This window comes from Phyllobates terribilis, unplaced genomic scaffold, assembly GCF_046119375.1.
Source record: "Phyllobates terribilis strain yellow unplaced genomic scaffold, ASM4611937v1 Scaffold_249__1_contigs__length_2872098, whole genome shotgun sequence".
NCBI lineage: Eukaryota > Metazoa > Chordata > Amphibia > Anura > Dendrobatidae > Phyllobates > Phyllobates terribilis.
Genome location: NW_027363009.1, coordinates 1,496,175 through 1,519,986, shown reverse-complemented (window position 1 = coordinate 1,519,986; position 23,812 = coordinate 1,496,175). Strand labels below are relative to the sequence as shown.

At 48.0% G+C, this 23,812-nt stretch overlaps 12 non-coding genes and 1 pseudogene across 12 annotated transcripts; all 13 read left to right on the top strand.

Annotated features, from left to right (window-relative positions):
* Positions 1-1,011: 1,011 nt before the first annotated feature.
* LOC141218133 (U2 spliceosomal RNA) lies at positions 1,012-1,202 on the top strand. Its single transcript, XR_012286894.1, has one exon. It is a non-coding gene; the product is annotated as a U2 spliceosomal RNA (small nuclear RNA).
* Positions 1,203-2,322: 1,120 nt separating this feature from the next.
* Positions 2,323-2,513, top strand: LOC141218004 (U2 spliceosomal RNA). Its single transcript, XR_012286770.1, has one exon. It is a non-coding gene; the product is annotated as a U2 spliceosomal RNA (small nuclear RNA).
* A 1,121-nt stretch (positions 2,514-3,634) lies between these two features.
* On the top strand, positions 3,635-3,825 carry LOC141218003 (U2 spliceosomal RNA). Its single transcript, XR_012286769.1, has one exon. It is a non-coding gene; the product is annotated as a U2 spliceosomal RNA (small nuclear RNA).
* Positions 3,826-4,946: 1,121 nt separating this feature from the next.
* On the top strand, positions 4,947-5,137 carry LOC141218002 (U2 spliceosomal RNA). Its single transcript, XR_012286768.1, has one exon. It is a non-coding gene; the product is annotated as a U2 spliceosomal RNA (small nuclear RNA).
* Positions 5,138-6,260: 1,123 nt separating this feature from the next.
* Positions 6,261-6,451, top strand: LOC141218001 (U2 spliceosomal RNA). The gene has a single exon (XR_012286767.1). It is a non-coding gene; the product is annotated as a U2 spliceosomal RNA (small nuclear RNA).
* A 1,117-nt stretch (positions 6,452-7,568) lies between these two features.
* LOC141218000 (U2 spliceosomal RNA) lies at positions 7,569-7,759 on the top strand. Its single transcript, XR_012286766.1, has one exon. It is a non-coding gene; the product is annotated as a U2 spliceosomal RNA (small nuclear RNA).
* Positions 7,760-8,880: 1,121 nt separating this feature from the next.
* LOC141217998 (U2 spliceosomal RNA) lies at positions 8,881-9,071 on the top strand. Its single transcript, XR_012286764.1, has one exon. It is a non-coding gene; the product is annotated as a U2 spliceosomal RNA (small nuclear RNA).
* A 1,121-nt stretch (positions 9,072-10,192) lies between these two features.
* On the top strand, positions 10,193-10,383 carry LOC141218100 (U2 spliceosomal RNA). The gene has a single exon (XR_012286862.1). It is a non-coding gene; the product is annotated as a U2 spliceosomal RNA (small nuclear RNA).
* Positions 10,384-11,505: 1,122 nt separating this feature from the next.
* Positions 11,506-11,696, top strand: LOC141217997 (U2 spliceosomal RNA). The gene has a single exon (XR_012286763.1). It is a non-coding gene; the product is annotated as a U2 spliceosomal RNA (small nuclear RNA).
* Positions 11,697-12,817: 1,121 nt separating this feature from the next.
* On the top strand, positions 12,818-13,008 carry LOC141218160 (U2 spliceosomal RNA). Its single transcript, XR_012286919.1, has one exon. It is a non-coding gene; the product is annotated as a U2 spliceosomal RNA (small nuclear RNA).
* A 1,123-nt stretch (positions 13,009-14,131) lies between these two features.
* On the top strand, positions 14,132-14,322 carry LOC141217996 (U2 spliceosomal RNA). The gene has a single exon (XR_012286762.1). It is a non-coding gene; the product is annotated as a U2 spliceosomal RNA (small nuclear RNA).
* A 1,121-nt stretch (positions 14,323-15,443) lies between these two features.
* LOC141217994 (U2 spliceosomal RNA) lies at positions 15,444-15,634 on the top strand. Its single transcript, XR_012286761.1, has one exon. It is a non-coding gene; the product is annotated as a U2 spliceosomal RNA (small nuclear RNA).
* A 1,123-nt stretch (positions 15,635-16,757) lies between these two features.
* On the top strand, positions 16,758-16,869 carry LOC141218392 (U2 spliceosomal RNA; annotated as a pseudogene).
* Positions 16,870-23,812: the final 6,943 nt, after the last annotated feature.

Below are 23,812 nucleotides of genomic sequence, written 5' to 3'. Positions count from 1 at the left end.
ATTGGATTTTTCATGTTAAAAGTTGCAGAAGCCAGATGACAAGCTCATTTTGGTTCAACTTCAGCAACTGTGCATTGCATTGCCATGTAATGTAATGTAATGCAATGCTATCTATCTAGCTCTCCCTCTATACTTCCTTTTGGATAAACAGACATATTAGGCAAGCATTTTGGAGCTTTCACCTAAATAACTACAGGTGGTGAGATAAGCTGCACAATATAATTGACCTTTCAGTATATTGTTGCACACACACCATCTATTTAGCAAATGCCCTTGTTATCAACAGCAGCCTTTTAAACTCACCTGAGCTAACAGGTATGTGAGCTGGTTACTCTGCTGCGCTTAAAATTTCTTTTTTGGTTTGCTACAATGCCTTTTCTGAAACGTTGTCTCCCTCTGCTGGAACACTGACTTCTTTCATTTAATGCCTGCAGACTATAAAAGAGAAACCAACCCAAAAAGTTTGGTTGATTAGTCTGTGGCATTCTTTTAAACTGTTGCTTATGGCGGTCTCTGTGAGCTTCTCAGTGACATTCAGCCATCCAGGTATCCCGCCTGCACTAGACGGAATGTGGCAATGGAACGCTGGCTGCGCGTGTCATAATAGGCTCTGAGCCTTTATATACCTGCGCACAGCAGCAGCCACCTTCAGTCTGCTGCTGGACAGCCAGCAGCAGCAGCAGCAGGAGAGGTAATTAATCAGCAACCCTCCTGCTAAGGGTAGACAGCTGCTCGTTCCACCCCCCCCCCCGCCTTAATTGGTTCTCCTCCCTTCCAACGGTGTTGAGGCGGGTGGGAACAGCCGGGGGTTGAGGGTACTGTGCTAAAAGAGGTGGAGTTATGCAGATCTAAAACACGTGGATTGCAGCAGCAGCAAGCCGAAAAGTGCAGGCATGTGAGGGATCTAGAGGTTGACAGCATGTCTTCTTAACGGGAGTCCAGGTGGCCATCTCCACAAATGGACTTTTCAGAATCCTTGGGTGGCACCGTAGTCGGAAACCAATTCTGGTTATCGCTTCTCGGCCTTTTGGCTAAGATCAAGTGTAGTATCTGTTCTTATCAGTTTAATATCTGATACGTCCCCTATCTGGGGACCATATATTAAATGGATTTTTAGAACAGGGAGATGGAAAAAGAGCTTGCTCTGTCCACTCCACGCATTGACCTGGTATTGCAATGTCTCCAGGACCGGTGCACCCCTTCTTTAATGCAGTTTCTAAAATCAGAAAGAATTGAATTCAATGCTTTTTGTTCATTTTGCTTGTTTGTCGGATTTTGGGATGGACTCTTTGGCTTTGCTTTTCTTCTCCTCATTGGATTTTTCATGTTAAAAGTTGCAGAAGCCAGATGACAAGCTCATTTTGGTTCAACTTCAGCAACTGTGCATTGCATTGCCATGTAATGTAATGTAATGCAATGCTATCTATCTAGCTCTCCCTCTATACTTCCTTTTGGATAAACAGACATATTAGGCAAGCATTTTGGAGCTTTCACCTAAATAACTACAGGTGGTGAGATAAGCTGCACAATATAATTGACCTTTCAGTATATTGTTGCACATACACCATCTATTTAGCAAATGCCCTTGTTATCAACAGCAGCCTTTTAAACTCACCTGAGCTAACAGGTATGTGAGCTGGTTACTCTGCTGCGCTTAAAATTTCTTTTTTGGTTTGCTACAATGCCTTTTCTGAAACGTTGTCTCCCTCTGCTGGAACACTGACTTCTTTCATTTAATGCCTGCAGACTATAAAAGAGAAACCAACCCAAAAAGTTTGGTTGATTAGTCTGTGGCATTCTTTTAAACTGTTGCTTATGGCGGTCTCTGTGAGCTTCTCAGTGACATTCAGCCATCCAGGTATCCCGCCTGCAGTAGACGGAATGTGGCAATGGAACGCTGGCTGCGCGTGTCATAATAGGCTCTGAGCCTTTATATACCTGCGCACAGCAGCAGCCAGCTTCAGTCTGCTGCTGGACAGCCAGCAGCAGCAGCAGCAGGAGAGGTAATTAATCAGCAACCCTCCTGCTAAGGGTAGACAGCTGCTCGTTCCACCCCCCCCCCGCCTTAATTGGTTCTCCTCCCTTCCAACGGTGTTGAGGCGGGTGGGAACAGCCGGGGGTTGAGGGTACTGTGCTAAAAGAGGTGGAGTTATGCAGATCTAAAACGCGTGGATTGCAGCAGCAGCAAGCCGAAAAGTGCAGGCATGTGAGGGATCTAGAGGTTGACAGTATGTCTTCTTAACGGGAGTCCAGGTGGCCATCTCCACAAATGGACTTTTCAGAATCCTTGGGTGGCACCGTAGTCGGAAACCAATTCTGGTTATCGCTTCTCGGCCTTTTGGCTAAGATCAAGTGTAGTATCTGTTCTTATCAGTTTAATATCTGATACGTCCCCTATCTGGGGACCATATATTAAATGGATTTTTAGAACAGGGAGATGGAAAAAGAGCTTGCTCTGTCCACTCCACGCATTGACCTGGTATTGCAGTATCTCCAGGACCGGTGCACCCCTTCTTTAATGCAGTTTCTAAAATCAGAAAGAATTGAATTCAATGCTTTTTGTTCATTTTGCTTGTTTGTCGGATTTTGGGATGGACTCTTTGGCTTTGCTTTTCTTCTCCTCATTGGATTTTTCATGTTAAAAGTTGCAGAAGCCAGATGACAAGCTCATTTTGGTTCAACTTCAGCAACTGTGCATTGCATTGCCATGTAATGTAATGTAATGCAATGCTATCTATCTAGCTCTCCCTCTATACTTCCTTTTGGATAAACAGACATATTAGGCAAGCATTTTGGAGCTTTCACCTAAATAACTACAGGTGGTGAGATAAGCTGCACAATATAATTGACCTTTCAGTATATTGTTGCACACACACCATCTATTTAGCAAATGCCCTTGTTATCAACAGCAGCCTTTTAAACTCACCTGAGCTAACAGATATGTGAGCTGGTTACTCTGCTGCGCTTAAAATTTCTTTTTTGGTTTGCTACAATGCCTTTTCTGAAACGTTGTCTCCCTCTGCTGGAACACTGACTTCTTTCATTTAATGCCTGCAGACTATAAAAGAGAAACCAACCCAAAAAGTTTGGTTGATTAGTCTGTTGCATTCTTTTAAACTGTTGCTTATGGCGGTCTCTGTGAGCTTCTCAGTGACATTCAGCCATCCAGGTATCCCGCCTGCAGTAGACGGAATGTGGCAATGGAACGCTGGCTGCGCGTGTCATAATAGGCTCTGAGCCTTTATATACCTGCGCACAGCAGCAGCCACCTTCAGTCTGCTGCTGGACAGCCAGCAGCAGCAGCAGCAGGAGAGGTAATTAATCAGCAACCCTCCTGCTAAGGGTAGACAGCTGCTCGTTCCACCCCCCCCCCCGCCTTAATTGGTTCTCCTCCCTTCCAACGGTGTTGAGGCGGGTGGGAACAGCCGGGGGTTGAGGGTACTGTGCTAAAAGAGGTGGAGTTATGCAGATCTAAAACGCGTGGATTGCAGCAGCAGCAAGCCGAAAAGTGCAGGCATGTGAGGGATCTAGAGGTTGACAGCATGTCTTCTTAACGGGAGTCCAGGTGGCCATCTCCACAAATGGACTTTTCAGAATCCTTGGGTGGCACCGTAGTCGGAAACCAATTCTGGTTATCGCTTCTCGGCCTTTTGGCTAAGATCAAGTGTAGTATCTGTTCTTATCAGTTTAATATCTGATACGTCCCCTATCTGGGGACCATATATTAAATGGATTTTTAGAACAGGGAGATGGAAAAAGAGCTTGCTCTGTCCACTCCACGCATTGACCTGGTATTGCAGTATCTCCAGGACCGGTGCACCCCTTCTTTAATGCAGTTTCTAAAATCAGAAAGAATTGAATTCAATGCTTTTTGTTCATTTTGCTTGTTTGTCGGATTTTGGGATGGACTCTTTGGCTTTGCTTTTCTTCTCCTCATTGGATTTTTCATGTTAAAAGTTGCAGAAGCCAGATGACAAGCTCATTTTGGTTCAACTTCAGCAACTGTGCATTGCATTGCCATGTAATGTAATGTAATGCAATGCTATCTATCTAGCTCTCCCTCTATACTTCCTTTTGGATAAACAGACATATTAGGCAAGCATTTTGGAGCTTTCACCTAAATAACTACAGGTGGTGAGATAAGCTGCACAATATAATTGACCTTTCAGTATATTGTTGCACACACACCATCTATTTAGCAAATGCCCTTGTTATCAACAGCAGCCTTTTAAACTCACCTGAGCTAACAGGTATGTGAGCTGGTTACTCTGCTGCGCTTAAAATTTCTTTTTTGGTTTGCTACAATGCCTTTTCTGAAACGTTGTCTCCCTCTGCTGGAACACTGACTTCTTTCATTTAATGCCTGCAGACTATAAAAGAGAAACCAACCCAAAAAGTTTGGTTGATTAGTCTGTGGCATTCTTTTAAACTGTTGCTTATGGCGGTCTCTGTGAGCTTCTCAGTGACATTCAGCCATCCAGGTATCCCGCCTGCAGTAGACGGAATGTGGCAATGGAACGCTGGCTGCGCGTGTCATAATAGGCTCTGAGCCTTTATATACCTGCGCACAGCAGCAGCCACCTTCAGTCTGCTGCTGGACAGCCAGCAGCAGAAGCAGCAGGAGAGGTAATTAATCAGCAACCCTCCTGCTAAGGGTAGACAGCTGCTCGTTCCACCCCCCCCCCCGCCTTAATTGGTTCTCCTCCCTTCCAACGGTGTTGAGGCGGGTGGGAACAGCCGGGGGTTGAGGGTACTGTGCTAAAAGAGGTGGAGTTATGCAGATCTAAAACGCGTGGATTGCAGCAGCAGCAAGCCGAAAAGTGCAGGCATGTGAGGGATCTAGAGGTTGACAGCATGTCTTCTTAACGGGAGTCCAGGTGGCCATCTCCACAAATGGACTTTTCAGAATCCTTGGGTGGCACCGTAGTCGGAAACCAATTCTGGTTATCGCTTCTCGGCCTTTTGGCTAAGATCAAGTGTAGTATCTGTTCTTATCAGTTTAATATCTGATACGTCCCCTATCTGGGGACCATATATTAAATGGATTTTTAGAACAGGGAGATGGAAAAAGAGCTTGCTCTGTCCACTCCACGCATTGACCTGGTATTGCAGTATCTCCAGGACCGGTGCACCCCTTCTTTAATGCAGTTTCTAAAATCAGAAAGAATTGAATTCAATGCTTTTTGTTCATTTTGCTTGTTTGTCGGACTTTGGGATGGACTCTTTGGCTTTGCTTTTCTTCTCCTCATTGGATTTTTCATGTTAAAAGTTGCAGAAGCCAGATGACAAGCTCATTTTGGTTCAACTTCAGCAACTGTGCATTGCATTGCCATGTAATGTAATGTAATGCAATGCTATCTATCTAGCTCTCCCTCTATACTTCCTTTTGGATAAACAGACATATTAGGCAAGCATTTTGGAGCTTTCACCTAAATAACTACAGGTGGTGAGATAAGCTGCACAATATAATTGACCTTTCAGTATATTGTTGCACACACACCATCTATTTAGCAAATGCCCTTGTTATCAACAGCAGCCTTTTAAACTCACCTGAGCTAACAGGTATGTGAGCTGGTTACTCTGCTGCGCTTAAAATTTCTTTTTTGGTTTGCTACAATGCCTTTTCTGAAACGTTGTCTCCCTCTGCTGGAACACTGACTTCTTTCATTTAATGCCTGCAGACTATAAAAGAGAAACCAACCCAAAAAGTTTGGTTGATTAGTCTGTGGCATTCTTTTAAACTGTTGCTTATGGCGGTCTCTGTGAGCTTCTCAGTGACATTCAGCCATCCAGGTATCCCGCCTGCAGTAGACGGAATGTGGCAATGGAACGCTGGCTGCGCGTGTCATAATAGGCTCTGAGCCTTTATATACCTGCGCACAGCAGCAGCCACCTTCAGTCTGCTGCTGGACAGCCAGCAGCAGCAGCAGCAGGAGAGGTAATTAATCAGCAACCCTCCTGCTAAGGGTAGACAGCTGCTCGTTCCACCCCCCCCCCCCCGCCTTAATTGGTTCTCCTCCCTTCCAACGGTGTTGAGGCGGGTGGGAACAGCCGGGGGTTGAGGGTACTGTGCTAAAAGAGGTGGAGTTATGCAGATCTAAAACGCGTGGATTGCAGCAGCAGCAAGCCGAAAAGTGCAGGCATGTGAGGGATCTAGAGGTTGACAGCATGTCTTCTTAACGGGAGTCCAGGTGGCCATCTCCACAAATGGACTTTTCAGAATCCTTGGGTGGCACCGTAGTCGGAAACCAATTCTGGTTATCGCTTCTCGGCCTTTTGGCTAAGATCAAGTGTAGTATCTGTTCTTATCAGTTTAATATCTGATACGTCCCCTATCTGGGGACCATATATTAAATGGATTTTTAGAACAGGGAGATGGAAAAAGAGCTTGCTCTGTCCACTCCACGCATTGACCTGGTATTGCAGTATCTCCAGGACCGGTGCACCCCTTCTTTAATGCAGTTTCTAAAATCAGAAAGAATTGAATTCAATGCTTTTTGTTCATTTTGCTTGTTTGTCGGATTTTGGGATGGACTCTTTGGCTTTGCTTTTCTTCTCCTCATTGGATTTTTCATGTTAAAAGTTGCAGAAGCCAGATGACAAGCTCATTTTGGTTCAACTTCAGCAACTGTGCATTGCATTGCCATGTAATGTAATGTAATGCAATGCTATCTATCTAGCTCTCCCTCTATACTTCCTTTTGGATAAACAGACATATTAGGCAAGCATTTTGGAGCTTTCACCTAAATAACTACAGGTGGTGAGATAAGCTGCACAATATAATTGACCTTTCAGTATATTGTTGCACACACACCATCTATTTAGCAAATGCCCTTGTTATCAACAGCAGCCTTTTAAACTCACCTGAGCTAACAGGTATGTGAGCTGGTTACTCTGCTGCGCTTAAAATTTCTTTTTTGGTTTGCTACAATGCCTTTTCTGAAACGTTGTCTCCCTCTGCTGGAACACTGACTTCTTTCATTTAATGCCTGCAGACTATAAAAGAGAAACCAACCCAAAAAGTTTGGTTGATTAGTCTGTGGCATTCTTTTAAACTGTTGCTTATGGCGGTCTCTGTGAGCTTCTCAGTGACATTCAGCCATCCAGGTATCCCGCCTGCAGTAGACGGAATGTGGCAATGGAACGCTGGCTGCGCGTGTCATAATAGGCTCTGAGCCTTTATATACCTGCGCACAGCAGCAGCCACCTTCAGTCTGCTGCTGGACAGCCAGCAGCAGCAGCAGGAGAGGTAATTAATCAGCAACCCTCCTGCTAAGGGTAGACAGCTGCTCGTTCCACCCCCCCCCCGCCTTAATTGGTTCTCCTCCCTTCCAACGGTGTTGAGGCGGGTGGGAACAGTCGGGGGTTGAGGGTACTGTGCTAAAAGAGGTGGAGTTATGCAGATCTAAAACGCGTGGATTGCAGCAGCAGCAAGCCGAAAAGTGCAGGCATGTGAGGGATCTAGAGGTTGACAGCATGTCTTCTTAACGGGAGTCCAGGTGGCCATCTCCACAAATGGACTTTTCAGAATCCTTGGGTGGCACCGTAGTCGGAAACCAATTCTGGTTATCGCTTCTCGGCCTTTTGGCTAAGATCAAGTGTAGTATCTGTTCTTATCAGTTTAATATCTGATACGTCCCCTATCTGGGGACCATATATTAAATGGATTTTTAGAACAGGGAGATGGAAAAAGAGCTTGCTCTGTCCACTCCACGCATTGACCTGGTATTGCAGTATCTCCAGGACCGGTGCACCCCTTCTTTAATGCAGTTTCTAAAATCAGAAAGAATTGAATTCAATGCTTTTTGTTCATTTTGCTTGTTTGTCGGATTTTGGGATGGACTCTTTGGCTTTGCTTTTCTTCTCCTCATTGGATTTTTCATGTTAAAAGTTGCAGAAGCCAGATGACAAGCTCATTTTGGTTCAACTTCAGCAACTGTGCATTGCATTGCCATGTAATGTAATGTAATGCAATGCTATCTATCTAGCTCTCCCTCTATACTTCCTTTTGGATAAACAGACATATTAGGCAAGCATTTTGGAGCTTTCACCTAAATAACTACAGGTGGTGAGATAAGCTGCACAATATAATTGACCTTTCAGTATATTGTTGCACACACACCATCTATTTAGCAAATGCCCTTGTTATCAACAGCAGCCTTTTAAACTCACCTGAGCTAACAGATATGTGAGCTGGTAACTATGCTGCGCTTAAAATTTCTTTTTTGGTTTGCTACAATGCCTTTTCTGAAACGTTGTCTCCCTCTGCTGGAACACTGACTTCTTTCATTTAATGCCTGCAGACTATAAAAGAGAAACCAACCCAAAAAGTTTGGTTGATTAGTCTGTGGCATTCTTTTAAACTGTTGCTTATGGCGGTCTCTGTGAGCTTCTCAGTGACATTCAGCCATCCAGGTATCCCGCCTGCAGTAGACGGAATGTGGCAATGGAACGCTGGCTGCGCGTGTCATAATAGGCTCTGAGCCTTTATATACCTGCGCACAGCAGCAGCCACCTTCAGTCTGCTGCTGGACAGCCAGCAGCAGCAGCAGCAGGAGAGGTAATTAATCAGCAACCCTCCTGCTAAGGGTAGACAGCTGCTCGTTCCACCCCCCCCCCGGCCTTAATTGGTTCTCCTCCCTTCCAACGGTGTTGAGGCGGGTGGGAACAGCCGGGGGTTGAGGGTACTGTGCTAAAAGAGGTGGAGTTATGCAGATCTAAAACGCGTGGATTGCAGCAGCAGCAAGCCGAAAAGTGCAGGCATGTGAGGGATCTAGAGGTTGACAGCATGTCTTCTTAACGGGAGTCCAGGTGGCCATCTCCACAAATGGACTTTTCAGAATCCTTGGGTGGCACCGTAGTCGGAAACCAATTCTGGTTATCGCTTCTCGGCCTTTTGGCTAAGATCAAGTGTAGTATCTGTTCTTATCAGTTTAATATCTGATACGTCCCCTATCTGGGGACCATATATTAAATGGATTTTTAGAACAGGGAGATGGAAAAAGAGCTTGCTCTGTCCACTCCACGCATTGACCTGGTATTGCAGTATCTCCAGGACCGGTGCACCCCTTCTTTAATGCAGTTTCTAAAATCAGAAAGAATTGAATTCAATGCTTTTTGTTCATTTTGCTTGTTTGTCGGATTTTGGGATGGACTCTTTGGCTTTGCTTTTCTTCTCCTCATTGGATTTTTCATGTTAAAAGTTGCAGAAGCCAGATGACAAGCTCATTTTGGTTCAACTTCAGCAACTGTGCATTGCATTGCCATGTAATGTAATGTAATGCAATGCTATCTATCTAGCTCTCCCTCTATACTTCCTTTTGGATAAACAGACATATTAGGCAAGCATTTTGGAGCTTTCACCTAAATAACTACAGGTGGTGAGATAAGCTGCACAATATAATTGACCTTTCAGTATATTGTTGCACACACACCATCTATTTAGCAAATGCCCTTGTTATCAACAGCAGCCTTTTAAACTCACCTGAGCTAACAGATATGTGAGCTGGTAACTATGCTGCGCTTAAAATTTCTTTTTTGGTTTGCTACAATGCCTTTTCTGAAACGTTGTCTCCCTCTGCTGGAACACTGACTTCTTTCATTTAATGCCTGCAGACTATAAAAGAGAAACCAACCCAAAAAGTTTGGTTGATTAGTCTGTGGCATTCTTTTAAACTGTTGCTTATGGCGGTCTCTGTGAGCTTCTCAGTGACATTCAGCCATCCAGGTATCCCGCCTGCAGTAGACGGAATGTGGCAATGGAACGCTGGCTGCGCGTGTCATAATAGGCTCTGAGCCTTTATATACCTGCGCACAGCAGCAGCCACCTTCAGTCTGCTGCTGGACAGCCAGCAGCAGCAGCAGCAGGAGAGGTAATTAATCAGCAACCCTCCTGCTAAGGGTAGACAGCTGCTCGTTCCACCCCCCCCCCCGCCTTAATTGGTTCTCCTCCCTTCCAACGGTGTTGAGGCGGGTGGGAACAGCCGGGGGTTGAGGGTACTGTGCTAAAAGAGGTGGAGTTATGCAGATCTAAAACGCGTGGATTGCAGCAGCAGCAAGCCGAAAAGTGCAGGCATGTGAGGGATCTAGAGGTTGACAGCATGTCTTCTTAACGGGAGTCCAGGTGGCCATCTCCACAAATGGACTTTTCAGAATCCTTGGGTGGCACCGTAGTCGGAAACCAATTCTGGTTATCGCTTCTCGGCCTTTTGGCTAAGATCAAGTGTAGTATCTGTTCTTATCAGTTTAATATCTGATACGTCCCCTATCTGGGGACCATATATTAAATGGATTTTTAGAACAGGGAGATGGAAAAAGAGCTTGCTCTGTCCACTCCACGCATTGACCTGGTATTGCAGTATCTCCAGGACCGGTGCATCCCTTCTTTAATGCAGTTTCTAAAATCAGAAAGAATTGAATTCAATGCTTTTTGTTCATTTTGCTTGTTTGTCGGATTTTGGGATGGACTCTTTGGCTTTGCTTTTCTTCTCCTCATTGGATTTTTCATGTTAAAAGTTGCAGAAGCCAGATGACAAGCTCATTTTGGTTCAACTTCAGCAACTGTGCATTGCATTGCCATGTAATGTAATGTAATGCAATGCTATCTATCTAGCTCTCCCTCTATACTTCCTTTTGGATAAACAGACATATTAGGCAAGCATTTTGGAGCTTTCACCTAAATAACTACAGGTGGTGAGATAAGCTGCACAATATAATTGACCTTTCAGTATATTGTTGCACACACACCATCTATTTAGCAAATGCCCTTGTTATCAACAGCAGCCTTTTAAACTCACCTGAGCTAACAGATATGTGAGCTGGTTACTCTGCTGCGCTTAAAATTTCTTTTTTGGTTTGCTACAATGCCTTTTCTGAAACGTTGTCTCCCTCTGCTGGAACACTGACTTCTTTCATTTAATGCCTGCAGACTATAAAAGAGAAACCAACCCAAAAAGTTTGGTTGATTAGTCTGTGGCATTCTGTTAAACTGTTGCTTATGGCGGTCTCTGTGAGCTTCTCAGTGACATTCAGCCATCCAGGTATCCCGCCTGCAGTAGACGGAATGTGGCAATGGAACGCTGGCTGCGCGTGTCATAATAGGCTCTGAGCCTTTATATACCTGCGCACAGCAGCAGCCACCTTCAGTCTGCTGCTGGACAGCCAGCAGCAGCAGCAGCAGGAGAGGTAATTAATCAGCAACCCTCCTGCTAAGGGTAGACAGCTGCTCGTTCCACCCCCCCCCCCCGCCTTAATTGGTTCTCCTCCCTTCCAACGGTGTTGAGGCGGGTGGGAACAGCCGGGGGTTGAGGGTACTGTGCTAAAAGAGGTGGAGTTATGCAGATCTAAAACGCGTGGATTGCAGCAGCAGCAAGCCGAAAAGTGCAGGCATGTGAGGGATCTAGAGGTTGACAGCATGTCTTCTTAACGGGAGTCCAGGTGGCCATCTCCACAAATGGACTTTTCAGAATCCTTGGGTGGCACCGTAGTCGGAAACCAATTCTGGTTATCGCTTCTCGGCCTTTTGGCTAAGATCAAGTGTAGTATCTGTTCTTATCAGTTTAATATCTGATACGTCCCCTATCTGGGGACCATATATTAAATGGATTTTTAGAACAGGGAGATGGAAAAAGAGCTTGCTCTGTCCACTCCACGCATTGACCTGGTATTGCAGTATCTCCAGGACCGGTGCACCCCTTCTTTAATGCAGTTTCTAAAATCAGAAAGAATTGAATTCAATGCTTTTTGTTCATTTTGCTTGTTTGTCGGATTTTGGGATGGACTCTTTGGCTTTGCTTTTCTTCTCCTCATTGGATTTTTCATGTTAAAAGTTGCAGAAGCCAAATGACAAGCTCATTTTGGTTCAACTTCAGCAACTGTGCATTGCATTGCCATGTAATGTAATGTAATGCAATGCTATCTATCTAGCTCTCCCTCTATACTTCCTTTTGGATAAACAGACATATTAGGCAAGCATTTTGGAGCTTTCACCTAAATAACTACAGGTGGTGAGATAAGCTGCACAATATAATTGACCTTTCAGTATATTGTTGCACACACACCATCTATTTAGCAAATGCCCTTGTTATCAACAGCAGCCTTTTAAACTCACCTGAGCTAACAGGTATGTGAGCTGGTTACTCTGCTGCGCTTAAAATTTCTTTTTTGGTTTGCTACAATGCCTTTTCTGAAACGTTGTCTCCCTCTGCTGGAACACTGACTTCTTTCATTTAATGCCTGCAGACTATAAAAGAGAAACCAACCCAAAAAGTTTGGTTGATTAGTCTGTGGCATTCTTTTAAACTGTTGCTTATGGCGGTCTCTGTGAGCTTCTCAGTGACATTCAGCCATCCAGGTATCCCGCCTGCAGTAGACGGAATGTGGCAATGGAACGCTGGCTGCGCGTGTCATAATAGGCTCTGAGCCTTTATATACCTGCGCACAGCAGCAGCCACCTTCAGTCTGCTGCTGGACAGCCAGCAGCAGCAGCAGCAGGAGAGGTAATTAATCAGCAACCCTCCTGCTAAGGGTAGACAGCTGCTCGTTCCACCCCCCCCCCCCGCCTTAATTGGTTCTCCTCCCTTCCAACGGTGTTGAGGCGGGTGGGAACAGCCGGGGTTGAGGGTACTGTGCTAAAAGAGGTGGAGTTATGCAGATCTAAAACGCGTGGATTGCAGCAGCAGCAAGCCGAAAAGTGCAGGCATGTGAGGGATCTAGAGGTTGACAGCATGTCTTCTTAACGGGAGTCCAGGTGGCCATCTCCACAAATGGACTTTTCAGAATCCTTGGGTGGCACCGTAGTCGGAAACCAATTCTGGTTATCGCTTCTCGGCCTTTTGGCTAAGATCAAGTGTAGTATCTGTTCTTATCAGTTTAATATCTGATACGTCCCCTATCTGGGGACCATATATTAAATGGATTTTTAGAACAGGGAGATGGAAAAAGAGCTTGCTCTGTCCACTTCACGCATTGACCTGGTATTGCAGTATCTCCAGGACCGGTGCACCCCTTCTTTAATGCAGTTTCTAAAATCAGAAAGAATTGAATTCAATGCTTTTTGTTCATTTTGCTTGTTTGTCGGATTTTGGGATGGACTCTTTGGCTTTGCTTTTCTTCTCCTCATTGGATTTTTCATGTTAAAAGTTGCAGAAGCCAGATGACAAGCTCATTTTGGTTCAACTTTAGCAACTGTGCATTGCATTGCCATGTAATGTAATGTAATGCAATGCTATCTATCTAGCTCTCCCTCTATACTTCCTTTTGGATAAACAGACATATTAGGCAAGCATTTTGGAGCTTTCACCTAAATAACTACAGGTGGTGAGATAAGCTGCACAATATAATTGACCTTTCAGTATATTGTTGCACACACACCATCTATTTAGCAAATGCCCTTGTTATCAACAGCAGCCTTTTAAACTCACCTGAGCTAACAGGTATGTGAGCTGGTTACTCTGCTGCGCTTAAAATTTCTTTTTTAGTTTGCTACAATGCCTTTTCTGAAACGTTGTCTCCCTCTGCTGGAACACTGACTTCTTTCATTTAATGCCTGCAGACTATAAAAGAGAAACCAACCCAAAAAGTTTGGTTGATTAGTCTGTGGCATTCTTTTAAACTGTTGCTTATGGCGGTCTCTGTGAGCTTCTCAGTGACATTCAGCCATCCAGGTATCCCGCCTGCAGTAGACGGAATGTGGCAATGGAACGCTGGCTGCGCGTGTCATAATAGGCTCTGAGCCTTTATATACCTGCGCACAGCAGCAGCCACCTTCAGTCTGCTGCTGGACAGCCAGCAGCAGCAGCAGCAGGAGAGGTAATTAATCAGCAACCCTCCTGCTAAGGGTAGACAGCTGCTCGTTCCACCCCCAACCCCCAGCCTTAATTGGTTCTCCTCCCTTCCAACGGTGTTGAGGCGGGTGGGAACAGCCGGGGGTTGAGGGTACTGTGCTAAAAGAGGTGGAGTTATGCAGATCTAAAACGCGTGGATTGCAGCAGCAGCAAGCCGAAAAGTGCAGGCATGTGAGGGATCTAGAGGTTGACAGCATGTCTTCTTAACGGGAGTCCAGGTGGCCATCTCCACAAATGGACTTTTCAGAATCCTTGGGTGGCACCGTAGTCGGAAACCAATTCTGGTTATCGCTTCTCGGCCTTTTGGCTAAGATCAAGTGTAGTATCTGTTCTTATCAGTTTAATATCTGATACGTCCCCTATCTGGGGACCATATATTAAATGGATTTTTAGAACAGGGAGATGGAAAAAGAGCTTGCTCTGTCCACTCCACGCATTGACCTGGTATTGCAGTATCTCCAGGACCGGTGCACCCCTTCTTTAATGCAGTTTCTAAAATCAGAAAGAATTGAATTCAATGCTTTTTGTTCATTTTGCTTGTTTGTCGGATTTTGGGATGGACTCTTTGGCTTTGCTTTTCTTCTCCTCATTGGATTTTTCATGTTAAAAGTTGCAGAAGCCAAATGACAAGCTCATTTTGGTTCAACTTCAGCAACTGTGCATTGCATTGCCATGTAATGTAATGTAATGCAATGCTATCTATCTAGCTCTCCCTCTATACTTCCTTTTGGATAAACAGACATATTAGGCAAGCATTTTGGAGCTTTCACCTAAATAACTACAGGTGGTGAGATAAGCTGCACAATATAATTGACCTTTCAGTATATTGTTGCACACACACCATCTATTTAGCAAATGCCCTTGTTATCAACAGCAGCCTTTTAAACTCACCTGAGCTAACAGGTATGTGAGCTGGTTACTCTGCTGCGCTTAAAATTTCTTTTTTGGTTTGCTACAATGCCTTTTCTGAAACGTTGTCTCCCTCTGCTGGAACACTGACTTCTTTCATTTAATGCCTGCAGACTATAAAAGAGAAACCAACCCAAAAAGTTTGGTTGATTAGTCTGTGGCATTCTTTTAAACTGTTGCTTATGGCGGTCTCTGTGAGCTTCTCAGTGACATTCAGCCATCCAGGTATCCCGCCTGCAGTAGACGGAATGTGGCAATGGAACGCTGGCTGCGCGTGTCATAATAGGCTCTGAGCCTTTATATACCTGCGCACAGCAGCAGCCACCTTCAGTCTGCTGCTGGACAGCCAGCAGCAGCAGCAGCAGGAGAGGTAATTAATCAGCAACCCTCCTGCTAAGGGTAGACAGCTGCTCGTTCCACCCCCCCCCCCCGCCTTAATTGGTTCTCCTCCCTTCCAACGGTGTTGAGGCGGGTGGGAACAGCCGGGGTTGAGGGTACTGTGCTAAAAGAGGTGGAGTTATGCAGATCTAAAACGCGTGGATTGCAGCAGCAGCAAGCCGAAAAGTGCAGGCATGTGAGGGATCTAGAGGTTGACAGCATGTCTTCTTAACGGGAGTCCAGGTGGCCATCTCCACAAATGGACTTTTCAGAATCCTTGGGTGGCACCGTAGTCGGAAACCAATTCTGGTTATCGCTTCTCGGCCTTTTGGCTAAGATCAAGTGTAGTATCTGTTCTTATCAGTTTAATATCTGATACGTCCCCTATCTGGGGACCATATATTAAATGGATTTTTAGAACAGGGAGATGGAAAAAGAGCTTGCTCTGTCCACTCCACGCATTGACCTGGTATTGCAGTATCTCCAGGACCGGTGCACCCCTTCTTTAATGCAGTTTCTAAAATCAGAAAGAATTGAATTCAATGCTTTTTGTTCATTTTGCTTGTTTGTCGGATTTTGGGATGGACTCTTTGGCTTTGCTTTTCTTCTCCTCATTGGATTTTTCATGTTAAAAGTTGCAGAAGCCAGATGACAAGCTCATTTTGGTTCAACTTTAGCAACTGTGCATTGCATTGCCATGTAATGTAATGTAATGCAATGCTATCTATCTAGCTCTCCCTCTATACTTCCTTTTGGATAAACAGACATATTAGGCAAGCATTTTGGAGCTTTCACCTAAATAACTACAGGTGGTGAGATAAGCTGCACAATATAATTGACCTTTCAGTATATTGTTGCACACACACCATCTATTTAGCAAATGCCCTTGTTATCAACAGCAGCCTTTTAAACTCACCTGAGCTAACAGGTATGTGAGCTGGTTACTCTGCTGCGCTTAAAATTTCTTTTTTAGTTTGCTACAATGCCTTTTCTGAAACGTTGTCTCCCTCTGCTGGAACACTGACTTCTTTCATTTAATGCCTGCAGACTATAAAAGAGAAACCAACCCAAAAAGTTTGGTTGATTAGTCTGTGGCATTCTTTTAAACTGTTGCTTATGGCGGTCTCTGTGAGCTTCTCAGTGACATTCAGCCATCCAGGTATCCCGCCTGCAGTAGACGGAATGTGGCAATGGAACGCTGGCTGCGCGTGTCATAATAGGCTCTGAGCCTTTATATACCTGCGCACAGCAGCAGCCACCTTCAGTCTGCTGCTGGACAGCCAGCAGCAGCAGCAGCAGGAGAGGTAATTAATCAGCAACCCTCCTGCTAAGGGTAGACAGCTGCTCGTTCCACCCCCAACCCCCAGCCTTAATTGGTTCTCCTCCCTTCCAACGGTGTTGAGGCGGGTGGGAACAGCCGGGGGTTGAGGGTACTGTGCTAAAAGAGGTGGAGTTATGCAGATCTAAAACGCGTGGATTGCAGCAGCAGCAAGCCGAAAAGTGCAGGCATGTGAGGGATCTAGAGGTTGACAGCATGTCTTCTTAACGGGAGTCCAGGTGGCCATCTCCACAAATGGACTTTTCAGAATCCTTGGGTGGCACCGTAGTCGGAAACCAATTCTGGTTATCGCTTCTCGGCCTTTTGGCTAAGATCAAGTGTAGTATCTGTTCTTATCAGTTTAATATCTGATACGTCCCTGACGCGCCCCTGGGCCTGTGTCGCGCTGCGTGAGCTTACCCGGAGCCGGATCTGTTGAGGGTTGTAGTCTCGTGGCGGTGACCCGGTCCGTGCCCAGGGAGTCAAACTGGACGGCAGTCTGTTAGCGGTAAATGGTTGATGACTACGCCACCCGTTGAGTGCAGCCAGGGGGCTGCTGCTGCAGGGCAGACCGCTGAGGCCGATGGTAGGATTGTGCAGCGTGATAGTATAACCCCCAACGGGAGGGGTATGGCCTCAGGGCAGCCGACGTGGATGATGGGGGTAGCAGGAACCACTCAGAGACGGTACGGTGTAGTTCAGGGTCTTTACTGGTAACAACAAAAGACCCTCCCGGAGTACTTGCTAGCGGATGGGGCCTGGTCAGTCCTTGAGCAGATGGGATCTCCCCTGGCCAGGCGTAGTTGTAGGCCTCCCAAACTGACTGTACTCTTCTGGCTACCTTGCTAGGAGCTGATGTAAGTAGCCCACGTCCCTGAGTGTACCGTGTGGTGCTCACAAGTATGGCCGGTGACTCGGGGCCTTCTAATGGCTTCCGCTCCACGATGGCGGTGCTGGTCCCACGCGTGTGACCGTGCCTTCGGGCTTCTGGGCCAGAGGACCTGAAATCCCCTGCCTGACGGATTCTGCTGCTGGGTAGGAATTAGTCCCCACAGCCTCGGACTCCGGGTCCGGTAAAAAGTCTTCTTAGTCAGGGCGAACTCTGCAGCTGCCAGCCCCTGACTTCTTGTAACTGCTGTTTCTTCCTATGCTGTCTCTACTTCTTCTCTTCTTCTACTCCTCACCCTGCCTCAGCCCCAGGTTTTTATAGGGGAAGTTCTTCCCCTCCCAAGACTGGGCAGGAGGTGTGGCATGCACAGGATCCCTGACCAAAGGACCTCCCACCTGCTCTCAGACATAACATTACGTTACTGTGGCAACCAGACCCCTGGGGTGTCACATTCCCCCCTAGTAAAATTTAGTACTCCGGGACTAAACACATTATAGAAAAACATAACAAGGTGAAAACAACAACACTAAAATACAATAAGGAAACACAATAAGATGGTCACGGCGTATCCGCAACCGGGTGCAGTCTTTGAAGAAAAGCAAAGGTGTCCATTTCACCGAAACAGGGAGACGTAACCAGGTAGGGGTCTGTTCTACCCCGAGTCCTTGACAGTCTTTAGTCCATCCTGGGTTACGCTCCAACTATATACAAGGATTCCCGGTAAATCCACCAAGGTTTCCTAAAAACAACTAGAAACACAAAATTACACACAAGCAACTATAGACAGGTAAACATTATAAAATAGCTTAAACATTTAGATCCTCCAACGTGCGGGTAACTGGCCTCTAGTGGCCCTAGTGGACCTACGGAGCTGACTGTCTGGCCCTGAACTACAGGGTGTAGGAGCTGTCAAGGGTAAACTGGGCAGCTGTCTACCGGCTCTTTGTCTCACTAGGGGTACGGCAGGCTCACTATAAGCAGAGGGTTGATTCTCCTGTTCTGCTTGTGTGGAGTCTTCTGCCTCCTGGACCGGCTGTTCTTCCAGCTCTACCCGTTGCTCCGTAGGTTCTTGGGATGATGGTTGGAGGAAGGTGAGTACGGGTACCACAACTGCACCATTGACTTGAGTCCAAGACCGAGGGAAGTCCCCGAGCATGGTACTAACCATATCTTCCCTTTCCTCTACGGGTCGATGGTCTTCTTGTTCCTCTTCAGGGTTCCTCAGTTGTTCGGGACACTTCTTCAGGTGGTCCCGGGATACAATGGCTGTGGTTTCCCCTCCGTCTTTACTGATGGTACAGACCTTCGGGTTTTCGTGGCTTGAGGGCAGTACGGTGTACGGGTCCTTCTCCCACTGGTCGTCCAACTTGTGGAGCCGTCTCTTCCTCTTCAAGACCTGCTCTCCGGGTACCAGGGGAACAGCGGGAGCATACTGGTTGTATGTCTTCTCTTGTCTTTCCCTAGCCTGACAGAGACTTCGCTCCACGCTCTCCTGTACTCTCCGGTACTGCTGCTGCCTCTCTGTGTCCCAGTCTGTTTCTGGTGAAGTGTCCTCGGGTGTCAGGACTCCCATTTCCAGGTCAACAGGTAACTTACCAGGTCTTGCCCTCATTAGGTAAGCCGGGGTACAGTTGGTGGAACCTACCGGGATGTGGTTGTATAGGTCCACCAGATCGGGCAACTTCTCAGGCCACAGACTGCGTTCTTCCAGGGGCAATGTTTTTAGAAGATCCATTACCACCTGGTTCATTTTTTCACAAAGTCCATTAGTTTGTGGATGGTAGGGTGTCGTCCTTATCTTCCGGCAGCCATACAGATTGCAGAATTCCTGGAAGACCTCCGCTTCAAAGGCAGGTCCCTGGTCCGTCAGCACTTGGTCCGGGTACCCGTGTGGACGGCAGAAGTGCTGCTGGAAGGCTCTAGCTGCTGTTTGAGCCGTTAAGTCCTTGACGGGGACGACAACCAAGAACCGGGAGTAATGATCCACGATGGTTAACGCGTAGACGTAGCCACTTCTGCTTGGGGTCAGTTTTACATGATCCAAGGCTACCAGTTCCAACGGTTGCCGGGTGACGATGGACTGCAGGGGAGTCTTCTGGCTGGCCCGGTCCTTCCTTCTCAGATTGCACGGGCCACAGTCTCTGCACCACTTCTCGATGGTTCCCCTCATGCCTACCCAGTGGAACCGCTCGCGCAGCAGAAACTCCAGCTTTTTCCACCCGAAGTGTCCAGCTCCGTCGTGGTATGCCTCCATCACCATGGCTGCGTCTCTTCGGGGCACCACTACTTGCCAGAGTAGTTCATGCGTCCGGGAGTTGACCATTCTGCGGCACAACTTCCCCTTGTAAAGGAATAGTCGACTCTTCTCCGCCCATAGTTGTTTGTCTTCCTCCGGAGCGTCCGGTTCAAGGCGAGCCTCCGGCCGAGTCAGCATCTCCTTCACCAGTCGGACGGCAGGGTCGCTGTCTTGCGTTTCCGCCCAGTTGTAGTGGGGTAAGGGGTTCAACGTAGCAGCCTGCTTACCCCTTACCCGGTGGGAATACTGGATAGTCCCATGACGGTGGAACGCAGGGAGTTCAACTTCTTCCAGTCCCTCCGGATCTTCTCCTTCGTCCGGCAGGTTGGGCATCCTGGACAGGGCGTCCGCGTTAGTATTGGAGCGTCCTGCCCGGTATTTGATTGTGAACTCGTAGTTGGACAGACGGGCCATCCACCTCTGCTCCAGGGCACCGAGTCTTGCCGTGTCCAGGTGTGTCAACGGGTTGTTATCCGTGTATACGGTGAACCGGGAAGAAGCGAGGTAATGCCTAAAGCGCTCGGTGACTGCCCATACCACGGCCAGGAACTCTAGCTTAAATGAGCTGTAATTCTCGGGGTTCCTTTCGGTGGGTCGCAGTTTTCGGCTGGCATAGGAGATTACTCGTTCTCTCCCCTGCTGAATCTGGGACAGTACGGCTCCTAGCCCGATGTTACTGGCGTCGGTGTAGAGGATGAAGGGCTGGCTATAGTCCGGGTACGCCAAGATTTCATCCCTCGTGAGGGCCATCTTCAGCTGGCGGAAGGACTCTTCTTCTAGCTCTTCCCATTTGAAGGGCGGCTTCTGGTTCTTGGCCTTCCGGGACTGGCCTATCAGGAGGTCCTGCATAGGCGCTGCCTTTTTGGTGAAACCGGGAATAAACCTTCGGTAGTAGCCTACCAACCCTAGGAACTGCCGCACTTCTTTTACGCTGGAGGGGCTTGGCCATCCCTTAATTGCGGTGATCTTATCGGGGTCGGGAGCCACTCCGTCAGCGCTCACCACGTGTCCCAGGTATTGCACCTTTGGTTTCAGGAGGTGACACTTGGAGGGTTTCACCTTTAGGCCGTAACTCGCCAGAGCTTCGAACACCTCCGCCAGGTGTTTCAGGTGGTCCTCATAAGTTTTGGAGTATACGATGACATCGTCCAGGTACAACAGGACCGTCTCGAAGTTTCTGTGGCCCAGACAGCACTCCATTAATCGTTGGAAGGTTCCTGGGGCGTTGCAGAGTCCGAACGGCATGCAGGTGAACTCGCTAAGTCCCATCGGGGTGGTGAATGCGGTCTTCTCCCGGTCCGCCTCTGCTACAGGAACCTGCCAGTACCCGCTAGTGAGATCCAAGGTAGAGAAGAAGTTAGCAGATCTTAAAGCAGTCAATGACTCCTCTATCCTTGGTAAGGGGTACGCATCCTTGTGTGTGATACGGTTGATTTTCCGGTAATCTACACACATCCTCATGGTGTTGTCTTTCTTTTTGACTAAAACTAGTGGGGCTGCCCAGGGGCTACAGCTATCCCGGATTACCCCAGCCGCCTTCATGTCTCTAAGCATCCCCTTGGCGTGTTGGTAATGTGCAGGGGGTACGGGTCGATACCTCTCTTTTATGGGAGGATGATCTCCCGTGGGGATGCGGTGTTCTACCCCCTTGACTCGCCCGAAGTCTAACGGGTGTTTACTAAACACTCTCTCATACTCTTGAACCACCCGATAGACTCCTTGTTTCTGATGTGAGGGAGTGGAGTCAGTACCCAGATGTAGTTGCTGACACCAGTCCTCCATGTCTTTCTTAGAGCCGTTACCTTCCTCCGGGTGAGATGGAGGCAAGGGTTCCACAGATTGTATAGAATTTTGATTAGTGGTATATAATTTGGCTAGCGTGGCATACCGGGGCAGGTACACTTCCCTCTCCCCGATATTTATTATGCGAACGGGCACCCTCCCATGGCGTACATTGACCACCCCCCGTGCTGTCAAAATGGTGGGCCTACTGTCTGAGTAAACTGGTTCTACCATTGCCTGGTAATCTCTACCTCTCAGACCAATAGCTGCCCGGCACCAAATCATCATTTCACTTTTTGGGGGCATGGCAATAGGAAAAGGGTCACACATTCTTACGCTACCAATCTCACCGCCGGAGAGTTCCACTTGTTGCCGTTGCATCAGTGCCCGGATCTCTTTCTGGAGCACCCGCTGCTCGCCGGAGCTGGCGTTCTTGGCAACCTGCTGTAAAAGGAAAATCACCTCTGCAAGACAATTTTCAATTACGTTAGTTCCTAGAGTTATTTTTGGGTGACTCTCATGTTTATCAATATCTACAATGATCAGTCCCTGTGCGGCCAGTTCGACTCTACCGATTTTGAGGGTCACCTCTTTAAATCCGATCTGTGGCACGGGCTGGCCATTGCTGGCGATGATACTCAAGTCGTCGTCAGGGTAGCGGGTAATATCCGAGTCATTCCAGTACTGCTTGAAGAGCACGTACGGGATGGTGGTGACCTGTGACCCGGTATCCAGTAGGGCACTCATGGGAATGCCATCCAGTACCACAGGCAAGACTGGACGTCCTCCCACATATCTGTCGCGCCAGTTCGATGGGCCTGGTGATCTTTTTCCTGGGGGTTGGCCCTCTACCCCAGGTTGTGCCCGTTTAAAGAACAGTACCTTTCCATATGTCCGGGTTGATTGCAGCGGCGGCAGATGGGTCGTCCGTCCTCGCTGTATCGGTCACTGGGTCTTCCTCTGGCCGGTGGGGTCCTCCTTGGTCGACGCCACGGGATGTCCTCCGGTCCGGATGCCAGCTGGATCTTCCCTGGGGTGGAAACCTGTAAAGACTGCACAGTTCGGGTTAGCGCAGCAACGCTCTTAACTAGCTCTTGGACCTGATGGTGTAGGTCTGGAGCCGGGTCATTGTCCAAAGCCTGCGCATCAGCTCCCACAGGCCCTGCCGACAAGGGCGCCGCCTCCTGGTGGTAAGTGATAGCTGGGCGCCTGTGGGTCACAACGCCACCCGGTGCTGGTTCTCGGAGCACCCGGATAGCTCTATCCTTGAACTGTGCAAAGTCCAGATGGGGATCCTGTAAGGCCATTGCCCGCAACTGGGTTCGGTGGGTATTGCAATATAAACCCTCTATAAATTGTTCAGTCAACAGCTTTATGGCCCTCAGGGCCTCTTGTAGGTTTAGTGCATAGTCCCTTATACTCTCATGCGCTCGCTGCTTGCACCCGTAGAATCTAAGCTTGATCTCGGCTGAGGTGCGGGTATCGAAGGTGTCCCTCAGCCGGGTTAGTTTCTCTGCGACAGTCCTCCTCCCAGGTGGCCAAGATTTTACTTCTCTTTTGGCTGCCCCGGTTAGTTGGGCCACCAGGATGCTCACTTTTTGCTCTTCTGTGAGGGGGTACACCTGGAAGAGGCTATCCAGCTTTTCTCTAAAGTCATGCAGGGTATGTGACTCCCCTGAGTACTGGGGTAGCCAAGCTGCTCCCGGGATATATGGCATGGTGAAGGGCATAACTGCAGCAGCGGTGGCGCTGGCGGGGGTCGAGGTAGTGAAGCTCTCCTCCGTATCCGACATCTTCCTCCCCCCTAGTGGACCGTGGCCTACCTTGCGATGATCCTCTTCCGTAGGCCGCGGCTCCGCAGTGGATCGTCAGGGTTGAGGACCTTCCGTCGCGCTCCTGTGACGTCGGCGTCTGCTGGGCTCCTTCCAGGACCTTACGCAACGTCTGGACGTGAGGCGGGGCTTCAGTTCTCGCGCGCTTTCGGAGTCCACGCCCCTCTTCTTCCCGCGCGGCGTCCTCAAGATGGCGTCCAACGGCGGGAAAACTCCACGGATGGCGGGAAGAAGGCCGAAGATGGCGCCGGATGGCGGGAAACTTCACCGATGGCGGGAAGAAGGCTGAAGATGGCGCCGGATGGCGGGAATCTTCACCACTGGTAAGTTTGAAAAGTCTCTTTTTCAGGCACGCAGTACCCGGTGGTTGCGGGCACGAGATCCTGCCGACTACGCCAAAGTTGACGCGCCCCTGGGCCTGTGTCGCGCTGCGTGAGCTTACCCGGAGCCGGATCTGTTGAGGGTTGTAGTCTCGTGGCGGTGACCCGGTCCGTGCCCAGGGAGTCAAACTGGACGGCAGTCTGTTAGCGGTAAATGGTTGATGACTACGCCACCCGTTGAGTG